This window comes from Ricinus communis, chromosome 6 (genome assembly GCF_019578655.1).
Source record: "Ricinus communis isolate WT05 ecotype wild-type chromosome 6, ASM1957865v1, whole genome shotgun sequence".
Taxonomy (NCBI): domain Eukaryota; kingdom Viridiplantae; phylum Streptophyta; class Magnoliopsida; order Malpighiales; family Euphorbiaceae; genus Ricinus; species Ricinus communis.
The window spans coordinates 8,921,895-8,944,661 of NC_063261.1; the positions used below are offsets into that span (position 1 = coordinate 8,921,895).

The following is a 22,767-nucleotide window of genomic DNA, read 5'->3' on the forward strand; positions in this document are numbered from 1 at the left end:
CGAATAGTAAAGCTCCCTTATTCATCAAAATACTAGACAATCTTATAGGCTTATCTTTCCTCCCAATAAAAATTCCCTCACTACAAAAAAATAACTGTTTAGAAACCACCAGATGTGGTCTTTAAATGGTTGATAAACTGATATAGCGACCACTTAAAGACCATGTCTTATAATCGTTAAAAATCTGGTCTCTAATAAAAATAACTACTACAAATGTGTGCAGTCTCTAAATATAGCGACCACACTATATGGTCTCCATTTAGCTACCACAGGTATGGTCTCTATTTGGTCTCATGTTGGTTGTTATTTTCCTACACCACCTGGAGACCACTTAGCGACTACATTTTGCGGTCACTAAGGAGTAGCTAGTTTTGAGACCACTTAGAAATGGTCGCTAACCAGATGGTCTCTAATTTTAGTTTTAAATTAGTTGTGGTCGTCAAGTGGTCTCAATTTAGCTACCACGTCAGAGACCACTTAGCATGTGGTAGCTAAATTTATATTGGATTTCTTGTATTAATTTTTATTGGTTATTCTTAATATATTTAGTCTTATTAATACTATGTTATTTAATTTATATATATTAAAATTATATACAATAAAAAATAAAATTTTAAATTATAAAATAAAGGAACAAAATAGAAATGTAATCTAAATTAAGAATTTTATAATGTTAAATGCAAATACTTTAAAAATAATAAAATAACAAAATTCCATATCACAAATTGGATGAACAGCCATAGAGTGCTAAGAATATAAAAGGAGAAGTAATAATAAACTCATAACTTGCCAGATTGTGAATCTTCTTGCGAATCATCACTGAGGAGTCTGGTAAAGGAACCGAGGACATATTGCTGAGTGCTTTAGGTCAACCCCTGCACCAACTGGCGCATGGTGGTCTTCAACTGCTGAATCCGCTCATCTTTCTCACGCAGCTGGTGCACCAGCTGCAAGGTAGTGTTTTGAAGCTATTGAAAGCGGTGCTCGTCAATCCCACAAGTGGCAGTTATGGAGGTCGAGGCATCAGAGTGATATGAAGATGTCTTATTAGTTCCCATCCCTTATACATATTTGCTATACAATGAATCTTGAACTGTCTTTAAGAAAATTCTTCCTCCTCCTCCTAGGACAGTGTCACCGTGTTACCGACTTCATCGTGAGACGCCTCCGCTATGCTCTCCTCAAGGCTTTCCTGCACAATCATTAAACATATTATAATATATAGGTTAAATAAAATATAAACAAAATTGATTTTCTAAATTGATTAATTAAATTAGATAAAATAAATTAATTTTTTTTATTATGCACTTACCCTAACTTACTTGGTACGCTCATCCATATATTGCCTTGATCCATTAGAGCATTTTGGTCATGTGGGTCTCATGGAACAGCCAGATCTTGCCCAGGGCTACACCTTCAGCCATCTCTTGAAAATAAAATAATTAGCATTTTTCATAACTTTTTAAATTATATTGAGAATATAATACGTAACAACCTTACAATTCTTCTAGCATGCTCTTAAATAGAGATGAAGTTGCAAGTGTGCTGTGTCGGCCCTAATCCAGGGCCTCTTGTCTCACTACAACGGTTCCTCGATTGTCGCGTTACAATTTCTTAGGAAGAACTCTCGGACCACTTCGCTTGCCATCTATCCCATAACTCCTTTGGAACAAATGGGAGTCGTCCCTTGCCCCTCCATTTATGAAGTAAATCAGTATATATCCTGGCAATCAGTTGCTTCCATGCTAGCCTCACCATCTCATAAATAGAGTCCTCCTGCTCAAATTTTTTTTTACAAACATATATACAAAAAAAATTAAATTAACAATTCTTTTTAAAAAGATCGGCAAAGTCTCCATTATAATATGTAATATCCAAACCTGAAACAGTCAAGGCAAATTACCTATAGCAGATAAAACACTTCATAACTCAACAAAATACACCCCAAGTCAACATAACACTTCCTAAAATATGTAATTAACACTGATAAAGTCAATAAATATACAAATATCAATAATAGAACTGACTTGAAACTCGATCTAGTATCCTTCTCAAGCTGCTGGTGGCACTTCCTTCCACGTATATCCCTCATGACAGATGGTCTCCTTAAATATACTTGATATATGGGCATATATGTTGTGTGACTTAACAAATCCACATTAAACACACACAATTTAGGCAATCCTGCATAGACACATTGATGTGAGTTGTTGCACCAAAATCTATCCACCACGTGTGACTGGGGGCTTCAATTAAATTAAGCTCAGAAAAAACCAAATTAAGAAGCATACCTTTCTTAGCACGTTATTCATGATAATTGTTGCATTACTTTTTCTTATGCCCTTCAGCTCCATAAATGAAACAAATAATACCTTCTGGTTTATCTGGTTTCTTTTGTGAGTCTTATTTATAGCTTCCTTAACCTTTCTCCTTTTATTTTCTTTGCCTTTGTCTTTAAAGGTTGAGGCTAGGTGAGCACTCTCTGTCCTATCTTGCTTTAGCGTTTTTTCTTCCTGAACATAGTCTGAGATGAGTTCATATAGAGACTGATAAGTGCTAGAAGTACTTACCTTTGAGTCTTTTCTATTTGATTTTACCTTAAAATGAGTTTAATTTGTTTGTTAAATTTTATCTTTAGTCCTTTTTAGGTACTTGGCAAAGCTTACAGAATAAGAAGAAGTTTTGGCATCAAAATATAATGAAATCAGCCCAAAAAAATTTTCTTTATCACGAGATGGAGAACCACAGGAATAACTTGCCCGTGTGAATTTCAGTAAGTGGCAGATTGAAGGAATGTGTCATACGAGAAGCACACGTCATATGAGCTTCCCGTGTGAGTTGCAAAAAATGGCAGTTTGTTTAAGTCGCAGCACAGGAAGAGGACATGCCCGTGTGACCTAGAGGATTGTTTCAAGAGCGATTTTGAGCTAAGGACGTCACACGGCCATGTGGTCCCTGTGTGGCGTATATAAAGACACATTTAAGGGAACTTATGGGTTCTTTTGAAGGGAGTTTCGTTATATTTTTATTTCTAGAGAGAGAAACACTTAGAAACTTTATTTTCTTTCATTTTTAGGGTTTTGATTGGTCACTTCTCAAGGAAGAACATCATTTCCTTTATTACTTTCCAAGACTAACGATTCAAGATTGAAATTTTTTATCTCTACTCTTCCAGGAATAGTTTGAGATCTTCTTTTCCTAATTTTTGTTTCTTTATTATAATGTTTAAGAACTAATTTTCTTGCTATTTGGGTTTTGATGAATCCTCATTTATTTTGTATGGATTAATTCAAAGTTAATGCAATTAGTCTTTTCTATGAGTTATTTTGTCCCTATGATTGCTTAATTATCTATTTCAATTGATAAGTCAACGTATTTATTAGGATTTATTTTCATAAATTGATTAGAGATATCTTTTCATGAATTGATCACATCTTAGGGATTGAGGTTTGATTGGGATACTAGAGATAAATCTACAAGATCCTTTGATTTAAAAGTTCCTTAATCTTATTGCATGACCTAAGTGAGTGGATTTGGAAAGAGATACCTCTCACTCCTCTTAGGAATTAGGGGTTTAATCACTTAAGAAAGGTTTAAACCTAATTTGGTGGAATGCCAATTTAATTCTTGATTGGAATTAATTGTTGTTTGTTTCATGAAATATCTAATTTATTAGTAGGATTCACTACCTAAATAGGCTATCCTTGATAAGATTACTAATTATTTTAATCTTTATTTTTCAAGATTATTTTATTTTAAATATTATTACATCCAAAAAATATTTTAATTGCTAAACATTAGTATAGGATTGAAGGTAGTATTCATAATTAGGTTCCCAGTGGAATGATACTTTTATTCATCATTATATTACTTGATACGATCGGTGCACTTTGCCGTGTGCAGATAGTGCGCATCAGAGACCAAATCTCTTTCTGAAAATTGTATCTCACCTTAAATTAGATAAACTTTGTGGAAGTGATATTAGAACTAGATGCACTAGCAACTCCTCAAAAATTTCTGGCTTAAGTGCTTTTAAATTTGAAGCAAGACGAGACATCTTTATGATGTACTCCCTGATATTGCATTCACCCTCATACCTCATTGAAATTAGACTTGTCAAAAGCGTATCAATTTTAGCATTTTCTTTCTTGACAAATTCATTTTCAATGTCTGTAAGAAAATCCTTAGTTGTTTTTATTTTTTCAGATATTGTGCCCGTGAATTCTTCTGGATTGACATTTTTATGATCATCATAAACATACGATTTAATCTATCCTACCTTTCCACACCCCTCTTTTAATAGAGGTGTTCTTATCCGTAAGAGGTGTAGGAGGACCAATCTTTAATGCAAGGTCAAGATCCATGATTCCAAGAAATATCAATAGATTTCCTTTCCATAATTTGCACTTAGTGCCTCTCATTATAGAAACAAAGTTGATATTGGCAGTGATAATAGTAGGATTACTAATTGTTGAATCGAGAACAACAAACAAAACATGCTCGCATAATCTCAAAGCAATAATAGATTCAAATAAGGTATAACTCATCTTAAGATTTTGGGATTCTATTAATATTTTATCTTTAGACAAAAATATTAACTGCTAACTGATATCATGGTGTAGCAATAAAACATTGATGATAAAGAATATATCAAACAATAAATCTTCCTTTGAGCCAATTCATTATTCACATGTAAAACCATATAATCATCACACATTTATTACCATAGTTGCATAAATAATTCTATCAAATATTGAGCTTCCTTTAGGTTGATCAATATTCACATAAGTCACTTGCATACTGTTGATCTAAGAGTCAATTGATCTCTAGTTTGATCTTAACACCCAAATTAAGTGTTGCTAAATTTATGCTTGAATGTCTATGTGACAGTGCTTTAAAGGTTCAGACATTAGACAAGAGTGCCTTAAGCTTTCAAGTAAGGACTGTAAAATGTCCTATAAAGCGCGAGGGTGCCTTGAAAGCACGAGGGCGGTTTTCATATGGTCAAGTTGACCATCCACGTGAAAAGGAACCCTTGACTGAACACCAAGAACTTGAAAACACTTGGTAGTCAACAAGTCCATATTGCTAGAAGCATGGCCTAATTCGAGCAAAAGTGCTAAAGTGGTAGTAGATTATACAATGAGAAGTGCAAGGGCGCTTCTATGCACACCCAAGGCAAGCGCGAGCGCTCTCCCAAGCCACGAGGGCATATTTTACATTTAATGCTGAGTTAGTGACCTTTAGGAACTGCTTCTATATAGCCACGTGTCAAGAGCTGTTAGAGCCCCAATGACTCTTTTCAAAAAGCGCGAGGACGCTTTTCAAGTAGAAAGTAAATTTTGCCAAATTATCAAGGTTTGCATTAAATGAGCTATGGGCTATTTGTAACCACTCTTTGAGGGTTGGTATGAGTATAAATACCCTTTATAAAGAGTTTAGACATAAGTGTGCGAATTTATTAGTGCCCAAACTCTTGCAAATTTATTTCTCAACTTTCTACACTTAAATTCTTTCTTTATATAGTGGATTAAGTTAAATCTATTTATAAAATAAAATGTTATTGTGTGAGCCTAGGTATTAAAAGCATAAAAATTGGCTGTTGAGTAACTTTTAATACTCAAGGGTTAAGGGACTTAGTGAGGGATTAGTTCACGAAGGAAAGAGGTTTAGTGTAAGCCTTTTGAAAACACCAAGTTGTTGGGTTTACTTGCAAAAACCCATAGGTTGTAATCAAGTTAGTTATAGTGGAATGCTCAAGTGTAACCTTGAGGAGTGGATGTAGGGAGGATTGTTCTTGAACCACTATAAACTTTTGTGTCAATATCTCTATCCCTAACTCTCTTCCAAACCTCTCAATTCTTGTGATTTTTTCATACTTCAAATATTTTTCATAATTTGAGGTCACCAATTCAACCCCCTTCTTGGTTCCAAGGACAAAAAGTGGTATCAGAGCTTAATCGCGAGTGTAAAGATCATGGCAAATCAACATCTCAAGCCATACTTTGATAGATCCGATTATGCATTTTAGAAATTTTGTATGAAAATATATTTAGATTCATATGGCATTGAGGTGTAGGACTATGTATTAAAGGAATAGAAGGCTCCCACCAAAATTAAGAATACTGAGGAAAGAATTCTTCTTAGGGAAAATTGGGTAGATGCTCATAAAAAGTAAAATCATAAAAACAATCAAGTAATGGTCATTCTTGTGAGTTGTCTATCTAGAGAAAAATGTGAGAGAGTGTGACATTGCACCACGGCTCATCAAATTTAGACCACCTTTGAAAACTATCATGAAGGTGCCAAGAAATTCAAGTCAATGAAGATCCAAATGGATGTCATAGAATATGAAATTTTTAAGATGAAGCCAAACGAATCCGTCACCGATATGACCAATGGACTTCTAACCATCATCAATATGAGAAAGCTTGGGAAGCATTATGACCTAGTGGATATCAACAATGAAATCCTTAGGAGTCTTCCTTTGAATAAGAATGGTGCTAGAGTGGCTAGTATAGAAGAAGTAAATGAAGACCTTGGGAAGATTCCAACAGATGTTTTCATAGGTAAGCTTCTAACCTATGAGATGTCGCTTGTCAAGGATGAATTTGATAGAGATGGTGGGAAGAGGAATGCACTAGGCTCAAGGCTAGACATGAGCTCAAGAAAGGAATGATATTCCAAGTGATAATGAAGACCAAGTGGAAGGTCAAAGTGAGAGTGATGATACGACCGTCATCACTAAATTTGTCAAAAGGATTCTGATGGCCAAAAGAAGAAGAAGCAATAAGCCCTTCTTAATTAAGAAGTCCTTCTACAAATCAAGACCTAGCAAGGACCAAAAGAATGATGTCACTTGCTATGAATATGGAAAGTAAGGATACATCAAGTTAGATTGTCCCAAATACTTGAAGAGCAAGAAGGTAAAAAAATAAAACAAAAAGGATTTAAAGGTTACTTGGAGTGATGCATCCTCATCTTCTAATAATGAGAGTGAAAGAGATGAATAGGCCAATCTTTGCTGTATGGCCAACTTGGAGGACTGTTATGAGGTATGCTCTACTTTTTGTTCATGCAATTTATCTTCTTCATCTTCATCTTCTCATTCTATTGATGATGACGTGTTAGATGATGAGGATGAGCTTTTATAGAACATGCTTTCAAAATTAAACCTTTGTAAAAGCAAATGTTCCAACTTTGAAAAGAAATTTGAGACTTTGAAGGAAGAAATTGCTTCTTTAAAAACTTTCAGTAAGGACTTAAGGAAATCATTGGATGAGGTTTCAAATGAAAAGCTTCTTAAAGAAAATGATTTTTAAAAAAATGAAGTTGAAGAACTTAGGAATTCAATTTTCAAGTTACAAAAAGGAAAGGAGCCTCTTGATACACTAGTTGTATCTTAAAGACCTCCACTTGTGAGACATGGACTTGGATGTAATGGTGCTTCCTCATCCACATCTCCAACATCTTATTCCACAATCTTTGTTAAGGCCACTCAACCTCCAAAGGTTGAAAGAAACTCTAAAGGATTTTAAAGGGCAAAGCACACACTAAGCCTCCCACTCAAAAGAATAAAGGGATGACATCACAGGTTCTAAAGATTAAGCCTAATGAAACAAAACATGCATTCTTGTATAAGATGTTAATAAATCTTGTTCATACATGTGTAATGATATGAATCGTGTGTGGTCTAAACTTCAAGCAAAAGTGGCAAAGAAGACCAACTTTTATTCCTCTCAAACTTCAACGATCACTTGCCACTATTGTATGAGAGATGCACAAAAAAATATTAAATGCAAAATAAAGAAGATGCATCTCTTCATGGATGACATTTTCAAGGCTAACTCCAAAGGACCCAATCTTATTTGGGTACCTAAAACCAAGTGATTTGACTTTCTCTTGTGGGTGTGTCTTAAATCCACAAGCACAAATCTTTGGCATGTTTGATAGTAGATGTTTAAGGCGTATGATGGGAGATAAGAGCCTTTTTATGAATGTCAAAAAATTATGATGGAGGCAAAGTCACATTTGGTAATGATGCCAAGGGTAAGTTAATTGGCATTGGTTCTATTGGTAAGGATAATCGATCTTTTATTGATGATGTTTTTTTCGTTGATGGATTAATGCATATTTGTAAAGTGTAAGTCATTTGTGTTACAAAGGCAATACAGTCACTTCTTGACTCTAATGGATGCTATGTCAATACCCTGATGGATGACAAAATAGTGTTCAAAGGGGAAAGAAGTGGCAACACCTACTCAATTGACCTACATAAGGTTGCTAACTAATCTTTCAAGTGTTTTGTGTCTATTACTGATAAATCTTAGCTATGGCAGAAAACTTGGTCATGCAAGTATGGAACTTCTACATAAGTCAGCCAAAGAGGAGCTAGTGAATGGACTTCTTAAGGTGAAGTTCATTAAGGACAAACCTTGTGAGCCATATCAAATGGGAAATCAACACCTATCATCATTTAAATAAAAAATATTGTAAGTACTTCTAGACCACTCAAGCTATTACGTATGGATTTGTTTGGACCAACTAGAGTAGCTAGTTTGGATGGAAAGTCATATGCATTTATTATTATTGATGACTACTCTAGATTTACTTGGGTTAATTTCTTTGCTCATAAGAATGATGCTTTCAATGTTTTCTAAGCTTTTGCAAAATGTGTTCAAAATTAAAAAAGATATTTGATTTCCTCAATAAGAAGTAATCATGGAAACGAATTTACAAACGATATTTTTGAAACTCTTTGCAAAGAAATTGGGAATTCTCACAACTTTTTATCTCCTAGGACACCACAAAAAATGAAATTGTGGAGAGGAAAAATAGAACATTAGTATAAATGACTAGAACAATGCTCAATAAGTATAAGTTTCCTTCTTATTTTCAAGCGAAAGTCGTTAACACTAGTTGCTATGTTGCAAATATAGTCTTCAAAAGACCTTTATTAAATAAAACTTCTTATGAGCTTTAGAATGGAAGAGACCCTAAGGTTTCATATTTTAGAGTATTTGGATGCAAATGTTATATTTTGAATACCAAGAAAACTCTTAATAAATTTGACTCAAAAACCAATATAGAAATTTTCCTAGGTTATTCCACATCAAGCAAAGCTTATAGAATCTTTAACAAATGAACTTTAGTAGTTGAAGAGTTTATGAATATTTTTTTTTATGAATCAAGCAAGCTTAATCTTGGAAAATGTATTGCTGTGAATGATCTTATAGGTGCATTTGAGAAGCTCACACTCAATCTTGATGACCCATCAAAAGGGATTGAAGAATCGATTAAGGACAATCAAGAAAACCAACAAAGTCATGATGTAACTTAAGAAGCTCAAATAATGGAGAATTCACAAAGTCTTTTTAAGTAGTGAAACTTTAAAAAGGATCACCCACCTACTCAAGTCATTGGAGGATGTAAGTACTAGTTCTAAACTTGTAGCTTTAAATAATCTAGTCTTTGTTTCACTTTGAGCCAAGGACCATTAATGAGGCTCTAAATGATGAAAGTTGGGTGATTGCTATGCAAGATGAACTCAACCAATTTGAGAGAAACAAAGTATGGAGACTTGTTCCTAGAATTAAAAACCACCAAATTATTAGGTGCAATTGGGTATTCAGAAACAAGTTAGATGAGCAAGGCTTTATCACTAGGAACAAAAGCTAGAATGGTTGCAAAAGGTTACAATCAAGAGGAAAGCATTGCTTATGATGAGACCTTTGCTCTGGTTGCTAGAGTAGACGCAATTAAAATACTCCTATCTTATGCATGTCACATGAACTTCAAATTATTTCAAATGGATATAAAAAGTGCATTTTTAAATAGTTTTATTGAGGAGGAGGTTTATATTGAACAACCTCCCAGTTTTGAAATTCACAAATCTCCAAATCATGTCTTTAAACTGTCTAAAGCCTTATATGGTTTAAGACAAGCTCCAAGAGCTTGGTATGGAAGGCTTAGTTCATTCTTAATTGAAAATGGGTTTTCAAAAGGAAAAGTAGACACTACTTTTGATGTTTGCTATCTGTGTTAGCTACAATCTAAGGCAGTGTACCTATCGATGCAGTCTAGCACTAATGGCGAGTATCAAAGTCGTATTCCTCGGGAAAGTGAAAGCCCAGAGTTACTCCTTTGTTCTTTGTTATATTAACCTAAAATGAATGATGAATAATTTCTAAACTAACTAATAGTTACAAGCTAAGTTCTAAGGGAGATGCAGGAGTAATTGATAAATAAAATAACCAAGACAGGAAAGCAAACCCAAAGGGAACCTAAACTAGTTGGCAATCAAACAAAAGGTAAAGAATTAGTGAGTCTAATTATGCTACCCGTGGATGAATTCTTAACCGAATTCGATTTCTCTCTCGAGATAACCGAATTTCTAAACCTAATAACCTAAAGTTGGAATCTCTTCCTAACGATTGATTCTTAAATTAGCATTAACCTTTAATCCGCCTCTATTAAGCTTTGTTAATTCTTAATCCGGCTAGTTAATTATCCTTATCTCTAAGCAATTATTAACCAGTTCTTGCTATTCAAAATTCCAATTGCCAAATGGACTTCTCAATCACACAAAGCAATCTAAACACACAATTCACAACGTCTCATGAATGATGCATTATCTTATTAATACTGAAAGCAAGAAGAATACAAAACTAACCCAAACAATCTAACAATATAATACTAAGCCAACATAGTAAAGAAATCCCAATGGATTTAATCAATCTAGCTAATCATGTTCATTATCAAAATACACAAGAATTCAATTACAACAATGAGTAAAGGTAGAGAAAATCTGATTACACCCTTGGATGAGAGTAAACAGCCCCAATTCTTCTTGCTCGAATTGAATCGATTCTTGTTCCTCTTGCTCGATTTGAAAACCAATCAACGAACCTCGCCCAATCTTCAATCCTTGAAGGGAATCCGATTGAAACCTTGATCCAAGTCTCCTTTTCCCTTGGTTCAAGCTCAGAAAACCCTTTGAGAGAGAAATATTAGGGTTTGGGACGTTCTCCCCCGCTCTCCTTTTTTCTTTCCTCTCTTCGTTCTTTTAATTAATTCCCCCTGTCACCGCCAACACGGCTGTGTTTAATCCCGTGTTCCCAACACGGTCTGGTGTTTATGCCCGTGTTACTCTCTGTTGTCGTGCTCCCTAAGAACTACTTTTTCTTTGATGTTTGATGCACCCAACACAGCCATGTTCAGCTTCCTCATGCTCGTACTTAGCTTGTTTCGGCAGCTTCGGCGTCCAATTATGCTCCAATTCTTCCCTTTATCATCCTTTGACTTCTTTTAGACCTAATGCACACAAACAGACGCATAGGGTGAGTGTTGGGACCAATTCACATCCAAATGTCCATAAAATCAATCTTAAAAACCCATTTAGATGTGTGTATTTTATGCACATCAACTTTGTTGGTAAAGAAACACAAACATGATACTCTCATTTTATAAATTTTTGTTGATGACATTGTATTTGGTTCTACTAATGAATTACTTTGTGAGAATTTTGCTAAGTGTATGACTAGGGAATTTGAAATGAGCATGATGGGAGAGCTCAAATTCTTTTTTGGTCTCCAAATCAAGTAAAGCAAGAAAGGAATATTCATCCACCAATCCAAGTAATAAAAGAACTCTTGAAGAAATTTGAGATGGATGGTTGCAAAGTAGTAAGACTCCCATAAGTGTGACAACAAAATTGGATAAAAATGAGAAGGGTAAGAGTGTAAATGAAAAGCTCTATAGAGGTATGATCAGTTCTCTCTTATATTTAACTACCTCTAGACCCGATTTCATGTACAGTCTGTGGCTATATGCTAGATTTCAATCAATGTCCTAAAGAGTCTCATTTAAATGCTCTCAAATGAATCTTGAAGTATTTGGATAGCATATTGCATTTAGGACTATGTATCCTAGAGAATCATCTTTTGACATAATTGGTTATTCGAATGCCGATTATGCGGGAAGTCTTTTAGATAGAAAGAGAACTTCCAAAATTTTCATCTTTTAGGTAAATGTTCAGTGTCTTGGTTTAGCAAGAAATAAGTCTCAATTCTTCTCTCCACTGTGGAGCCGAATATGTAGCGGCGGGATGTTATTGCATTTAAATTCTTTGGATGAAGCAACAATTAAGAGATTATGAGAGAGAGGTTGATCACATTCCTATAAAATGTGATAACACTAGTGCTATAAACCTTACAAAGAACCCCATTCAACATTCTAAGAGTAAGCATATAGATCTTAGACATCATTTTTAAGAGATTATATGCAAAATGGTGATGTTATAATGGAATTTGTTGATACAACTAACCAACTTGCCAATATCTTTATAGAACCTCTAAATGAGGAGAGATTAAACTACATTAAAAGAGAATTAAGGATATTGATGGAAGTACTTTAGATTAGCTTTCTTTTATATCCTCAAAGATTCTCATATTTATTGAATTTTTTTGTTGATATGATATCTATTTGCTCTATTTGTATGATATAATTATCCTTGCATCTCAATTTTTGTACGAATTGAGTATAATTATTATACTCAAACAGTAAATTATATGATCAAGTATGTATTTGCATGTTTTTAAAACTATTTTATTTAAAGCTTATGAAATGTGCGCTCGTGCTTTACATGTCTCAGTCAAACTAGAAAATGACCTTAAAAGCGCGCTAACATCCTAGAAGCTCAACCATGCAATCCTTGAAAAATAGCCATTTTGACTCAATTTTGAATTTGCGTGATTGCGCTTGTCAAGGCCCTTGCACTTTTTATCGATTTTTGCAAAAATATAATCGTTACTGCTTTCTTCAAAATGACTTTTGAGTCAAATATAGTCATTTGTAGCCATTTTTCTCACCCTCATATGGCTATATAAGGCACATTATTAAGGTTTTATCACTTTTTACAACTATTCTTTCCTTTCTCTCAAAAATCTTTATCCTCTTTTTCAAAAATTTATTCTCTTCTTCTCTTCTTCATTTTCAACACAATGAGGTCAAGAAAATCTATGGGAAGAGGTCCATAATCATCTCGATCAGTCCATGAAAGAATGAAAGATATTAATGATGAACCAAGGATAAAACTCATGACCATTGAAAGAAAGGAAGTTCCAGCGGATAGATTCTTTGATGAGTAGACCTTCTAAAAGCTTGGGATAAATCAAGAAATCACCACCCTCCTTGACAATGTAGATCTAAAACCCATCTTTCTACCCCAATCTCTAAAGTTAGGCTATAAAAATCTTACTAAAGAGTTTCTTTCCTCTCTAATGATAAACAGAAAGGGTGATGGGGATGAATTTTACGGAATTGAGTTTAGGATGTTTGGGGAGAAAAGAAACCTTAATTAGGACCCAATTCTCCTTAATTTCTCAGTTTTAAGAGAGAGGTTCAATGCGCATTATTGAGAATATAATAGACAGGCCTTACTCTCCTTTCCAATTTTGGAGGCAAATCTCTACAGAAGAAACTCGCTTTCCAAAGATCTAAAATTCCTCTCTCATTCGGAAGTGCATAGGATGGTGGTTTCCAACATTCATGCTAGAGATAATGGGATGGAGAAAGTGCCTAAAGAATACCTTCTCTTCCTCTATCCAATGATCAATGATCAATGGGAAGAGGATCCTAACTTCAAAGTTCTTCCTTAATCATCTTTTCACCTTGGAAATACCTAAAAAGGTGCTCTCATTGTCTTTTCTCACATAATCAAAACTGTAAAGCACCTTCAACTCCTCACTCCTCTAATAACCCTAATCTCCCTAAGGTCATAAGGCTTAGTCCTAAATGAGAAATTGATGGAGAGATCTTCTAGCTTATTAAGGAGTATGTTGATGATAAGAAGAAAAGGAAAAAGGATCATCGAAACCCAAGTGAACCTACCCCTTCCACCTTTGAGGGTCAACCTTCTCTTTCCTTTGAAGACAAAATGCTTAAGCAAATGGAGAGGACTTGAAATTACCTTCACCATTTGCATGCAGACCTTTTGGGAATTCAAAAATTTCACAAGCTTCCTTCATGCCATTTAGAGGATTGGGGAGCGGAAGAAGAGGAAGAGAATCATGCTCCCACTACTCATGTTGAATCAAGTAGTGGTGCTAAAGGCAAAGAGCCTATAGTGGAAGAAGAAGAAGATGACTAAAAACTCACTCTTTTTACTTTTATTTTTCACTTCTTTTGCTTTTCCATTTCTTTCCCGCGTTAGTCCTTACTAGTTCACACATCTTGTTATGTATTTTCTTTCTTCTTAATTAAATGAAATTGCTTCTTCTTTATTTGTTCTTCCTTTATGTCTTTATTGTTTATTATTTGTCTTTTTTTTGCTTTTACCAAAAGGGGAAGGAATAAAATAATTGATAAAATAGGAATGATTGTTTGGAAAATATAATAAGGACAATATTTAAGGGGGAGTAATGAAAAAATAAATAAAAATGATTGTCACATTAAGGGGGAGAAAAATATCAAAGTGAAAAATTAATCTAAGTGATTATAATTTATTTTTCTTAGTATGAAACTCAATTAGTTCAAGGAGCAACATATATTTTTCTTTTAAATCTTGTTCATTACTTAGCAAATTGCACTTGTGAACATTCAATTTCACCTTTAATATCAATTTGATTGTAAAATCCAAAAAGAGGGAGATTGTTGACCTAAGGGACAATTGATTTCTATTTGGATCTTAATACCTAAATTGAGTATTGCTAACTTTATGTTTGAGTGCTATATGATAGTGCTTTAAGGTTTTAAATTTTAGACAATAGTGCCTCAAAGCTTTCAAGTAAGGAATGTAAAAACTCTTGTAAAGCATGAGGGCGCCTTGAAATCACAAGGGTGGTTTTGTATGATCAAGTTGACCATGCACATGAAAAGGAACACTTGACTGAATGCCAAGAACTTCAGGACACCTGTTAGTCAACAAATCCTCATTGCTAGAAGCACAAGGGCGCTTAACTATTAAAGTGGTAGTAAATTGCGCAATGAGAAGCGCAAAGGCACTTTTAAGTGCACCCAAGTTATGCACGAGCACACTCCCATGCCACGGGGGCAGATTTTGAATTTAATACTAAGTCAATGACCGTCATAAAGATAGCTGTTTCTATAGAGCTACATGTCAAGAGCCGTTAGAGCTTTATCAGAAAGCATGAAGGCACTTTTCAAGCAGAAAATAACTTTTGCCAAATCATCAAGGTTTGCATTAAATGAGCTGACTATTTGTAACGAGTCTTTGAGGGTTGGTATGAGTATAAATACTCCTCAAAAAGAGTTTAGACATAAGTGTGTAAATTTATTAGTACCCAAACTGTTACAAATTTATTTCTCAACTTTCTACACTTAAATTCTTTCTTTGTATAATGTATTAAGTTAAATCTCTTTGTTCAACTAAAATAAAGGGTTATTGTGTGAGCCTCGGTATTAAAAACACAAAGAATTTTTGAGTAACCATTAATACTCATGGTTTAAAGGACTTAGTAAAGGATTAGTTCACTAAGAGAAGAGGTTTAGTGTTAGCTTTTCGAAAATACTAAGTATCAGCATCCATTTTTTGAATCTGGATATCGAGAAAATTACATAAAATCCTATGATGGAAGTTACTACTTTTATCGAGTTTCAGACACTGAGGGTGGACGAATCCGAGATTAGGGTTGAGAATGATTGAGTTAAAATCACTTTCCTAGAATCAATTTGGACTTATTAGTTAGAAAACACTAAGTTTGAAGGATGAAACAACAGTTTTTGTAATATTCAGAGATTAAATTGCATAAATTTGAAATTTCTTGCTCTTAGAGCTAATTTGCTCTATGTAGAGCCAATTGACACAATATAGAGTCCAATCGGCTCTGTATAGAGCTGAATCAGCTCTATATAATGCCGATTGGCTTATTTTCCCATTTCGACGTTGTTTTCACACTTATTTTGATTTACATGATAAAAATAAGATTCTAGAACGTTTATTAAAAATAATTATTAGAATTTTAAAGGACTTTTCTCTCTATTTTATTAGATAATAATTACAGATAAAGATCTATTTAAGATTTTAAATAAAGACTTATTTGTTGCTCTAGAGTTTTCTATAATCACACTTCTATGTATATACATCATTAACTCTCTAGGTTTGGGTTATTGATTATTAGCAACCTATAGAAAAAAAACCCTATGTTCAAAAGCACAAATAGTTTTTTGGAGGTAACTGAGAAAGAACTACACATTTTTAGAATGATATAGCTTTTCTAGATCTTAAGCAGTACTAAATTCTCAACCTATCTTTGATTCAACTACTTTGTCATCTCCTGAGACTCGCAAAACAATCATCTACAGTGACAACCTGAAGGTTCCCCTACATCCAGCATCATCAATATCATCTTTCCTATTAAACTGGTTCTTGTTTTCCTTTATATTTTAGAAACATGATTAGGTTTTCTTTTGTTTATTGTTTTCTTTTTTGTGTTTTTTTTTTTGTATTCTTGTGAATTAACAAGCTTGTAAACTACTGGACATTGAATTTGATAATATGAACACGCTAGAAATTGAATATGATAATAAGAAAATGTAGGGTTTTGAATCTATTAATATGTTTGCTTTTGGCTTTTAGATCTAATGAAGTCAAATGATTAGGGTTGCTTGCTTTTAGCTTTTAGATCTGATTAAGTCAAATGATTAGGGTTGCATGCTTTTGGCTTTTAGATCTAATTAAGTCAAATGATTAGGGTTACATGTTAAATTTGTAATTTCTTTATATTTTTGTAATTAAGATTGGTTTTAGGGTTCCATGATAAAAATCTGAAAATTATCATTTTCATTTACTATTAATCTTATTTCTAGGGTTTGCATGACTTTTTTAGGATTTTTATTTAATTTAATTGATCTCTTTTGCTTCAATTCTCTGTGTCCTAATCTTTTTTTTTACCTTCTATGCATGAAAAATTGGCTTTGGGATGTAAAAAGCTCATGAAATCAAAGAGCCACCATGGAAAAGCCCTAGAGCTGATTAGCTCAGTGTAGAGCCGATTTGGCTCTGTGTTGAGCTAATTAGTTGTTCACCCTCCATCCCTATTCCCTGAATTTTTATGTATTTTTTAGAATTTGTGTACTGTACTTAGTTTTAGGTATTTTTCTTCAATTTTCTTAGTAGTAAGAGATTTGTAATAGCTAGATTTAATTTCTTACACTTTAGTTTTGCTTTATTTTGGATGGATGTCAAATATCTGCTGTGTGATTGTGTAATTAAAATTGGACATATAGACATTAAGCCTTAAAATTGGACTTGGCATGAAAATTATAGTCCATTAGGGTAATAAGATGGCATATTGGGCTTTAATCTAAAATTCATATAGATTTAATGGACTTTGTCATGTTTTGTTTGAACTAATTGGGCCACATTATATTTACGATCACTTAATTGGACCTTCTCATAAAAAGTAGTCCATTAGATTTAAAGGCTGGAATTCAAAATATAATTTGTATTTGGGCTTGACTAGGTAAAGCCATGTACATCATTAGATAGTTAAGTAGGCTAACAAAATAAATATGGAGGGGGTTTAATAAAAATGGACTACACTTAGGTGGACCTCACATATTATAATGCTTGATATGTAGGAATATTTATGTTGTATTTATAGGAAATAACTCGTTAAACAATAAAATTAAAAACAAAGATACACAAATAAGAAAGTTGGCTTCCATATCCATCTTTAGATTTATAGTGTAAACTTCCTTATAGAATTAAAAATAGTCACTCATTAGTAAAAGTGTTCCGGTGAATTACCCAAGTGGCGACTTCCCTCTCCATGTTAGTCTTTATGACTAGACAACCCCTTAATCTTGGAATGAGATATTGGCGTTGCCATGTCAGACATGTAAGGGTTGAGGTTAGAAGCTTATTTTTTCAAATTGTTTAGTAATAATAATTTACTCATTTATTACCTAGTTTTCATGTAGTATGATGACTACAATTTTTTGAGTAGGTCGATGTTGATATACCATGCTAGTAGAAGGCAATTATTAATCACTTAAAGGCTCAAAGGGATTCTCTTGAAGAGTAAATGAAGATCAAAGATGAAATGGAGAAAATGATGGTGCATAAACTGTTAGCAACTGAAAAGAAAAATGAGCATTATAAGAAGCTTCTCAACAATTATGGAATTGTGGCAAATTCAAACTTGTGATCTCTGGTTGTTAAACTTGAAGCAGGAAATTCAGAACTTGTTTCTAAGAATAAGCAGTTGATGGAGACTATAATACAATGGAAGAAGGCAATTGTTGGTTTAGGCAGGCTATATGTTTTGCTGAGCATCATCATTATTGTTATTATTGTAGTTTTAGCAGTAAAAACTTTGCTAGCTGTTGAGGTAGTCAACAAAAAATGTTGCCATTTGCTTAGTAAAGTTATGTTTCATTGTAACCTTTATTTATGTATGTAAGTGTTGACTATCAATGAACTAGTTTATAATGGTATATTTAGCTCCTTTTTGAAGTTTAATTGGATGATATCCATTAGTTTAAACAAGTTAATCCACGGTATCTTAATTTGACATAACTTGTAATTATATTATACAATGCATATGAATGTGCTAGAAAATAAAGTTTCATAAGTCATGATAACTGACCAAAATATAGGCCGAGCATGAAAAATAGTCGAGCATGACAAAATAGGTCGGGCATGAGAGAATAGGCCGACCATGAAAAAAATAGGTCGACCAGACAAGAGTAAGCCGAGCATGAAAAAGTAGGCCGACCATGAAGAATAGGCTGAGCATGACAGAATAGGCCAACTAGACAAGAGTAGGCCGACCATGAAGAATAGTCCGAGCGTGACATAATAGGACGACCATAAAAGAGTAGGTCAAGCATGAAAGAGTAGCCCGACCATGAAGAATAGGCAGACCATGAAAGAATAGGCCAAGTAGACAAGAGTAGGCCGAGCATGATAGAATAGGCCGAGTAGATAAGAGTAGGATCAGCATGAAAGAATAGACCGAGCAGACAAGAATAGGTCGAGCACTGCATGCCGAGTTATCATAACTAAAAAACATGGGATTGACTAAGTCCAAATTTAGGTACAACAAGAAGTCTTGAAGACCAAGTCATAGTCGGACTCTAGTTAGAAATCCGACCCGACCTAGGATTACGTTGTATGACCAAGAAGATTAATCCTAATAGGATTATGAGACTTTACATTCACAAAGTCCTACTTCTTGTAAGACTAGGAGACCTTCAATCTCTATATAAAGGATTGTGATACAACATGTCAAGTATATTCATTATTCTACAATTACTACATACTTTATAACTTAAAACCATTACTGACTTAGCCATCGGAGTGAGTGGCCAGACAACCCTGTCCAATGCTTTCTAACCATTGTTTTAAGTACACTGAAACTTGAGTGAAACTTGAAGACCTTGTTGATAGCTTACCTTTCTTGACCAAGTTATCAAAAGGTGTCGTCTATGGGAAAAGAATTGAAAGTCTTTTCTATAAAAAAAATCACAAGCTAATGACGACAAGCAAGGACAATCATGTTCTTCACCCACAAGTTCATCCAACATCAAGAAGTACTACACTTATCTCATCTATTTATCTTTGGCAATTAGCTCCAACATATATCATAATACGATACAATAACAAGGCACCAATCCACATAAGGAAAGAGAGGGTCTGAAGATGATACTAGTAGTAAAAGAATGTTAAAGGTTGATCTCCAAAGCTCATTAGAGAGCACCAAAGCAAATAAAATAGTATCGATCTCCAAAGCTCAGAAGAGAGCACCAAAGAACATAAAAAGTTCTAATCTCGAAAGCTCATGAGGGAGCACCAAAGAATAATAAAAATCGAAACCATCCTAGTTTAAGAAAAAAACAATTCAACATCCCCAAAATACATGCAAATAAAAATAAACTACATAAATATCCCTATTTAGTGCTTCCACTAATGCAACAAAAGAATGTGTATCATAGAACCTTAGATTCCCTAAAGAAAATTATTTAATTAGAAACTCTAACTTAATAACTAAATTATTTAGATATCAAGATTTAAAATTAATTTATGCCAACCCCACACAAATTATATACAATATAGTGAATCTAAAAGCACAAACCAATAAATACTTTTTCACTTACTTATCGGTGGTAGTGAACTTCAACGAACTAGGAACACTCAAATGGCCACTTTCTTAGGACCACACAACCCCAACTTTCACCAACCTCCAAGGGACCATAAAAGCAATGAAAACGACTTTAATTCCAGTAAGAAACGCTTTTACTCAATAAATCGAAGATGTAACAAGGATTTTACACTTTTAGAAATGGAGTCTATCAAACGGCTTTTTTCCTTACTAAACACTTTATGTGTTTTAGGGTAAAAGTTTAGGGCAACAACAGAATGTCATCGTCTATTTTTCTTTTATTTTCTTTAAGTTGCATGACTAAAATGGTGTGTTCTAACATGGATTATTAAAGCATCCTATGTGTCTGTCTCTTGAGCACCGATTGCCACATAAGACTAGTTTGGTCGAATTACAGAATTGTGTATTGATTTGTAAAAAATAAAAGGTGATCTCTGACATTGTTATAATTAAAAAGACATGATTTAATTAAAAAAGCATGAAATTTCATATATTTTCTTGTAATTAACCTTAAATTTAAAACATGGCATGCACATCTAATATGAAAATATCTACCGTGGATATTAGGCTGACAAATATTTTGTAAAGGAATAAGGTTCAATTTAGCCCTTCAACTATTTATAAAAGATCAAATCTTCTCTTTTGGCCTTTTTGGATCAAGTTAGTACAACATAAGACTTACCCAATTTGACTTATTTCATTCATTTTTTCTTTAAAAATGAGAGAGTGAATCTCACTCTCTATAACAAGTGCATAAATACAATTAAGAAGACTGTTTAAATTAAATGTTATAAATAAGTAATTAGTTTATGATAAATAAATAAATAAATGAAAGACCAAAAAAAATTTCAAGAGATATCCCGACCTATTGAGACTCCACTTATGAATTACTCAAAGAGTCATTTGCATATAAAAAATTTTGTGCACATTTATTTCTAATAATATGCATCAAATGAGTTTATATCTATAGACTTGGGATGTTTACACAAAATATTTAGACACTTTAAAAGCTTTTACTGATGCTACTTATGTTTTACTGATGTTTTATTATCCAACTTCTCATTTATTTTTACTTAAATGCTTTAATGTTGCTGATGCTTTACAAAAACATGAACATGATGATGTTTTAAAAGAATCTTTTATTAATGAACATGAAATGGATAAATCATTATAAATAAATTCTATCAATTAGTCTTGTTACATGTTCTTGATTTTAGGACTAAAATAGATGATTTGTATGATTATTTAAGTTCTTATTATTCTTATTTAGGTATTGATGATTCTAGTGAAAATATAGAAAATATAATTGATATTGATAGAATAATTATTGATGTTAGGGAAGTAATTATTGATGTATTTATGCAGTAAAGCATTATGTATGGTTTACCTTATGCTGACTCTTCTACTACTAATCAAGTTTAAGATGAACCAAATAAATTTAGTAGGAGTGATTAATTAATGATGCAAAGACAAAAAGAGACCTAAGCAATGATCTGGTTCGCCTCTCAAACTTAAAATTTATTAAACCATAGTGTTTGATTTTGATGATAGCAAAACAGGTAAAACAAGTTCGATTTTTGAGCAGTGAGCTCGACACAAAATATTTTTCTATACTATCAAAAATTGCAAAAGAAAATTTTTTGCAAGTTCAGTCTCAATTGTGTCTGTGGAATAAGCTTTAAAGTGCGGGCAAAAATATTTTTAGATCCTGCACGATCTTCCTTAGCCCTCGAATCATTAGAAGCCCAAACATGTCTAGATGATTAGACAAAGACATGTTTAAGGCAATAAGAGTTTGTGAAGGAAGAGATGAAATTTGTTCAACCTCGCAAGCGAAGGCTCTTCACATTCCGACGTAGGAACTGTTTAAGGGGATAAATATTTATTTTTTTAAAAAAAAAGAGAAGTGTATGAGTTTTTATTCTTCTAAACCCTTTAGATACACATGCAACTTAATTTATGGTAAGAAAATCAAGTTTAAGACCTTTTCTTATAATTCTTTTAAGGCTGTCTGAACCGGCCAAACTGGAACTAGTTGTTTCTAGTTGCCACGAAACCTTGAACCGCTGGTTCCTGAACCATCACCACCCCTACCAAGATTTATTTTTTTCCCTACCTTTAAGAATTTAACCATTACATCTATATTTGCACAACATATGAACAATGTTAGTGAAAAAAATTGTAATCTATAATTGTGACTTGTTGAACTGCAATTCCATTTTATTATGTATCTCGTGACAAAACATGATTACCTTGAGCATCTTTAAGAATTTCTCCTTATTTACATACTCCATGTGCTGACGAAAGTAATGTTTTTCTTAATACACCTTCCATCATTAAAGGGAATAAATGAATTCATGGAGTCATTTACTAAGAAAATAATTAATAAAAATTTCAGAAAGATGTAGCCCTTACTAACTTCTCAAAATTAGAAGTTACAGTTAAATTGTCATACGTGATCATATCCAAATACCTTGTTGTCCCTTAATGCACCAAGAAGGGGGAGTTGAATTGGTATGTAGAAGGTTAATGGGAAATAAAAATTCAATCAAAAGATTAGATAGAAGAGAAAGAAAATCAACAAAAAGATTTATGGTGGTTCGAATATTAACCAACCATACATCCACTCTCCAACTTACAA

General features: G+C 33.4%; 1 long non-coding RNA gene across 1 annotated transcript; it reads right to left on the minus strand.

Moving 5' to 3' along the window:
• Positions 1-647: 647 nt before the first annotated feature.
• On the minus strand, positions 648-1,728 carry LOC107262703. Its single transcript, XR_001536498.2, has 2 exons — positions 1,313-1,728; positions 648-1,192 (listed from the first exon to the last, which is right to left on the minus strand). It is a non-coding gene; the product is annotated as an uncharacterized LOC107262703 (long non-coding RNA).
• Positions 1,729-22,767: the final 21,039 nt, after the last annotated feature.